The 6,296-nt window shown below is 35.5% G+C and overlaps 1 protein-coding gene across 2 annotated transcripts in view; it reads right to left on the bottom strand.

Annotated features, from left to right (window-relative positions):
• Positions 1-2,333: 2,333 nt before the first annotated feature.
• celf3a (cugbp, Elav-like family member 3a) overlaps positions 2,334-6,296 on the bottom strand; it is a 55,081-nt gene continuing 51,118 nt past the window's right edge. For both annotated transcript variants that reach the window (XM_033975203.2, XM_033975204.2), the window contains exon 14: positions 2,334-3,210. The gene's annotated coding sequence lies outside the window, so the exon portion shown is untranslated. The remainder of the gene's footprint in view (positions 3,211-6,296) is intronic.

Here is a 6,296-nt window from a genome sequence, read left to right as displayed (position 1 = left end):
TATTATATATACATATATTAGGATACATCTGTTTAAGGTCTGAAAGGTAAGCTAATGCAAATATTATGGCTATAAACTCATATTAGTTTCACTGTGGCAGAAAAGGACCTAACTAGGTAAAAGAGACCTTACAAGCCTTATGTACAAAGCTACACTATGCATTCTACATTTTAGCAAAACTGTGCATACAAGACTCTGCATAGAATCAAACATTTTGTATTTGAACAGCTGTAGCTATTTAGATTGGAAGAGAAACTATGGCAGACTTAGGTGCCGGGCTATATCCCATTAGATGCACATTAGCCAATCAGTTCTTAAAGTGTTGTTTGAATTTAATCTGGATATATTCTTGCAGTTGTATGTGCTTGTGCTGTGTTTTGTTTTTTTTGTTTTTTTGTTTTTTTTTACAGAAAGCAGGTTTTTATCAACTAAAATAAGTTACCGGTATGTATTATTTGATTGCAGGCCAGTTTTGCTTTACATGCATAACAAATTGGTGGTTTTGAGGGAAAACATTTCAATCAGTCAACACACAGTGACTCAACTTATGTCTGGGTATTTTCTCTTTTCTCACTTGTGTTGAATTATGTGTAATAAACACAGCCGTTATCTCTTTATGTCACTCAAAACTATGGCATTATTTAATGTAAGATTTACAGTATTAGTAGGATTGATTCGTGAATAAAGTGTTTTACAAGAAGGTACATCATTAGTTTTGAATCCCAAGCTTACATATAACCTATATAAAAACCTATTTTGAGGCTATAAAAACTTTAAAAACAGCCAATTCTTTCTTTTTCTATTGTCTTACACATTTATACAAAAGTTGTGAGTCCCCCCGGTTTGTAACCACAGCTGTTCTCTTGTTGCAGGCGGTAACAGCCATCATTCTTCAGACATGCCCAGGGCAGCTCAGGCCTGTTGGAACACATCGGACCCAGCCCAAACTCCAGGCTCACTGCATTGTGGATCCCCCTCTGCATTCATCCTGTATCTATCAAAGCATTTATCCAATCATGCATTCAGTTTGAGTTGGAAATATAAAGGGGGTTAGCTCAAGTAAAATATCATGATGGTGGCTTGTGTAACTTTTCTGGTGGAGTGTCCGCCACCTGCTTGCAAAGAGATGTTATTGCTTGTGTGAAATCTTAGTATTAAGGTATTAAAGTTATCTCTCCATGGGGATAAGTAGGGGATACAAACAGACCAAGCTGGAGAGCAATAAAAAGATCCGTAATTAAATAAATGTAATGCAAGATTACAGTCAAAGTAATAACATCTCCATGGAGACGAGCAGGAGGTGGAAGCTGCAACAGAAGAGGCAGACAGTACGGCTTTAACATAACAGGGGTATGAAGGTAAGTGATCAAATGGTAACTAAGTAACACTGCACTAAATGTAGTTTTAAAATTATTAATTAACCATTGGATTTATACAGCGCCTTTAAAGGCACCCAAAGCAGTTTACATTGCATTATTCATTTACTTCACTCTCACCATCAAACCCAACGACCATCACCAATACTAACGCATGCACCACATTCATACTAGGCAATGTGAGTGAAGTGTCTTGCCAAAGAACACAACAGTTTTTGCCACTGGTGCCCCACTGCGCCAACTTGTATTCCCAGCGGTTTCCCATCAAAGTACTAACCAGGCCCGGCCTCACTTCTGAGATCTGATGAGATCTGCTTTTGACAAGCCAGTATGGCCACAAATGCAAAAAATACACTCATAAATCTAGTATAAACTGATTACAATAATTGCCTTTTCTTACTTTTCTGTCCAAATGTTGTTGACGCAGTACCTAATGTGTCCAAAGGGGAGCAGCCTTGTTCAATTAGGTTTTCAAGCTCATTGATAGTAATAGATTTCTATAGTTTTGCTTATTTGATATGATAAAAATAAACTTAGATATAAAGCAGTGCTTTTAAAATTATGCAAAGTAAGTCATACATGGTCTATACGGTCTTTACTTTATTTATTTGTTACATAATAATTGTGTGTTTAAGAACCACTTTAACATCCGCTTTGTGAAATTATAAAGTTATATTATATCTAGCCATAATGGTCATTAACCAATCTGGCCAGACCTATGCCTTAGAATGAGGATTTTCTGAGAAAGCGAATCATGCAACAAAATAACTAAATGAGTGACGCAAGGGCTCTTTTTGGTCCAATGTAAATGCTGTGACATTTTTAGTTCTATTAGTAATTAAGGCAATAGTTGGGTAAATAGCAGTGGGAGTACCAGTAGTAAATGTAATAATGGGATAGAGTAGAACTAATTCTAGTAATTTAAGCCAGTTATAAGAAAAACACACACACATTTTTCTAAATTGTACTTTATTTTCTTTTAAAGACATATGTTTTAAAACAGCGATTGTAGAGAATAAATAAAGAAACATTAGTTGTTGTTTTTTTAACTTCCATAAGTACATGATTTATGTAATTAAAAACTCTATAATAAGTGTTTTCATTGTCTTGTAGACCACAGGAATCTTATTTTTTCTTCTTTTGATAAATAAAAAGAAATCATCACATCTTTCCCTTTCATCAAATCGATTAGCAAATAAATTAAACGTAAAAAATCAAGATAGAAAAATTCCCAGCCCTTACTTTTACTTATGCTTTTAATTTGAAAAGTATTGGCAGGAGTGAAGCTTACTTAAGTTACGAAGTTGGTCAGAGCGTTTTGAACCAAGGTATGTACATCTAACAGTGAGAGATTTCTCCATGACGTTTTTAATAACCCAACGTTTTTTTCTTTTCATTAATTTACGTATAAATAATAAAACTAACTCTACGTAACAATATTAGCCATCATCGTACATAATAGTATTTTCTTTTCCCTTCAACTGCGGAGACTGGCCTTTTGTTTAAAACGCCACAAAAGTCACACTATACAGTAAAACCCTGTTCATTAGATTAACATCATTGATATGCATTGATATATTAACATGTAGATTATATGTACAGTAAGTAGAAATGGTCTGGCTGGAATGATCAGAACTCGGAGCGGCTCGGCACACCTCCAAACTGAATCTGTTGAATCAGTTGATGTCGTTGTTGATTTTTAAAAAGCGCATTCATGTGACACACGGCTGTTTGTGGAGAAGTGGTTCGGCTCCTGTGCTATATGCTTGGTCAAGCAACCAAAAAAGGCAGGGACATCCCCAAGTGGTTTTCTCTTGATTGAACTTGTATCATCCTGAAAGGGAAAAAAAAGAGGATGAGATTTTTAGAGCAATTAAACAAATACAATATGTTATGTTAGAGGAAGACCTTGCAACAAACAGCACAGGCATAACATTATGACCACCTGCCTCATATTCACCCCAGTGTTGTCTTTCATATCAGTGCTCATCTGTTGGTGGTTTTCAGATTGATGTGATGATGTCATACTCCAAATTGGGGGAAGTTTACTTTATTTGCCTCCCTTGTGAGAAATCACATTTGGACAGATGGGTTTGCTGTTACTATTCATATCGGATAATACCCACCCAACTTATTTTTATTCTGTGGGCTATATTTGCCTGTGTTGTACTTCTGTTATTAAAAAAAAAACTTAGTCATGCAATACTGACCATTTTGCATTCTGCTTTTTTTACTTTATTATTATATCATACGTTTAAAGTGTCTTCAAGATTAGTAATGAACTACTGAAATACTGTGTCCAAGCAATTTCCCTTTTGGATGTATTTAGTTTGTCTGATCTATATATAAAAAAACCCATGTATTGACATCTATCAATTTCAGCATAAATTCAGTCCATTTCATTTATAAACTCTCATCTACCCGTACTATTTTCTGCAAAATCATAGATGTAGTAATACCCCAAATGAGCTGTAGTTTTGGCAAGGTCTTGTAACCACATTTTGGCCACTAAACCTGGTAATTTTGGCCACTAAAACTGGTTTCTAACCAATTTGACAATTTTTCACAACACATCTCTAAAACACCCATTAACATGTGCCATGACAAAGAGATATTCTGTGCTCTACTTCCGTCTGTGGTCATAGTGTTATACCTGATAAACGTCATTTGATCTGATGCCACTGGGGGGAGTGTTCAAACATTGCCCATGCATTTCAGCGAAACTCTCAGGATGGTCTGTCACGTCTTTTGGCAGGCAACTTAATTCAGAACATGCACAGTAGGAATTCTGGTGGGAGACGACGCTGAATTATCAAAATACGAGATTATATTACATTTATTCTAATGAGATTCACAGCAAAGTCACTCAAACTGTGTGCACAAATGTATTCATAACACAGTCGGCTGCAAACAAGGCATCTGCAGATAACAGCAAAATGTATTCAACGTTTTTTCTCAGTGCAGTTGAATTTATGAGGAAATGTAATACTTACTAATGATATTTCTATTATAATTGTTTTAACAAATCTCTCAATAAAATGTCTTATTTCATGCGCATAAGAATGATTAAACAATTTGAATGCCTTTAGGCTAAGTAAAAGTGACCATTGTGAGCAGATATTAACACATTTGTATATCTGCCAGTGTTATGCAAAATGTTATATATTTTAGAAAGAAGTAATTCTGACAAATTTAAAGTTTTGATTGTGAATTATGTTAAATTATTAGATATTATTTTCCAGAATTCCTACAAAGGGATGCAGTTCCTCATCAGCAGCAGCAGTGTCATTAAAACCAAAACAAATTCACCAAAAAAACCTAGCAACCCAAAACCAACTGATGTTAAAATAAAACTTCAATATTACGTAATTTAGTACAGCACATTGCATCTCCACAACTATTCAAACACAGCACTCTCACAGGTATAAATACACAAGAAACGTGTGTTGATTTTTGACTCACTATTGGCCCACACGGTTACTATTTCATCAACTGCTAACTTGATGTCAGAATTTCACAAAATGTCTTTCAAAGGCACAAAACAAAAACAATATTCAGGCACAAATTCACTGGGGGCTTACAAACAAACAGGACCCCGCACTCATCAACAAAACTACAACCACGCCAACCGACTAAACAGGGAGTGTGAGAAAGATAATCATGACAGACAAAAACTCAAAGGTTAATGTTGGAAAATGGACAAATGGGTAAAATTGAAAGAATTCTTTAAAAAAAAAAACTGTGTCATGATGATCGGTTTCTCACAGATGCTGAGGGGACAGTCATTAATCAGTTTTCTGTTTCAACCCATGACAAAATAACATTTAGGGGTGTAACAAATCATTATTGTAAAAAAAAAAAAAAAGAAAAAAAGTGCAGGTTGATGATGATTCATTTCAATCTTTCACTTGTTCTTCACTGGACCAGTTCCATGTCGATCTGGTTGGTCTTTAAGCCAGATGCCCTTCCTGACATATAGGATAATGTATATGATGATATGGTTAGTGTAAGAACTGTTGTGTAATGCTAAAGAACACCACAACAATTTTCTACTTTGTGCCAATTTTCTGGTGGAGGATCTGCCCCCTACTTGTCTCCGTGGAAATGTAAATGCTTTGCCTGGAATGTTCTACACTGTAGCATTAACCCAACGTGCATTTATTTATTTACAGGGATATTATTACTCAAAAAACCTTGAAGAACACGCATTCTTATACTGAGCAGGCATACCTCGCCACAGATCTGACCAGGTGGTGTAACCTGCTTTTCATTGATAAGATAGGTGAGTTTAATACCATCCTATGGCATGCATCTCCATCAACACAAGCAACTGGCTGATCCTCCACCAGAAAAGCATTTAGTACACCTTTAATGTCTATGTAATCAAATGTGACAATAATGATGTATTATATAAATTGTTACACCCCTAATAGTAAACATAACTAATAATTATTCATATGAAATCCACAAGGTACAGTTCAAACACAGATCCACGGCCAAATAATAAAAAGACTGCTATTTGCAAGAACCATCACATTGCGGTACTGCATGTGGCCACAGCAACCACCCAACACAGCCCATTCAACTTACAACGCAGTGAGAAGAAGTGAGAGGAAGAGACACGCTTTAGCCATTTAGCCACTTCTCCACGATTTAAGAACGCTCTGGACAGTGATGAGGTGGAGTTTTGTCGAGGGGAAAATGGCAAATGGCACAAGACAAAAAAACAAAAACAAAAAACAATAAATGGGAAAACAAAACAAAAATTATATAATGGTGGACAGTATAGAAGCATTCATTCCTGTGATAAAACACTGGTTAGACATGAGAGAGCTGAAATTTGAATACTGTTCAGAGGGCATGTTTCAAAAAGGCTACCAGGAAAAATGACTTATTTGTGTACAAAAAATATAGAAAATT

The sequence above is a fragment of the Periophthalmus magnuspinnatus genome, chromosome 11 (assembly GCF_009829125.3).
Source record: "Periophthalmus magnuspinnatus isolate fPerMag1 chromosome 11, fPerMag1.2.pri, whole genome shotgun sequence".
NCBI classification, from domain to species: Eukaryota; Metazoa; Chordata; class Actinopteri; order Gobiiformes; family Gobiidae; genus Periophthalmus; species Periophthalmus magnuspinnatus.
The sequence above is the reverse complement of the archived record's forward strand: the minus strand, read 5'-3'. Positions and strand labels throughout refer to the sequence as shown.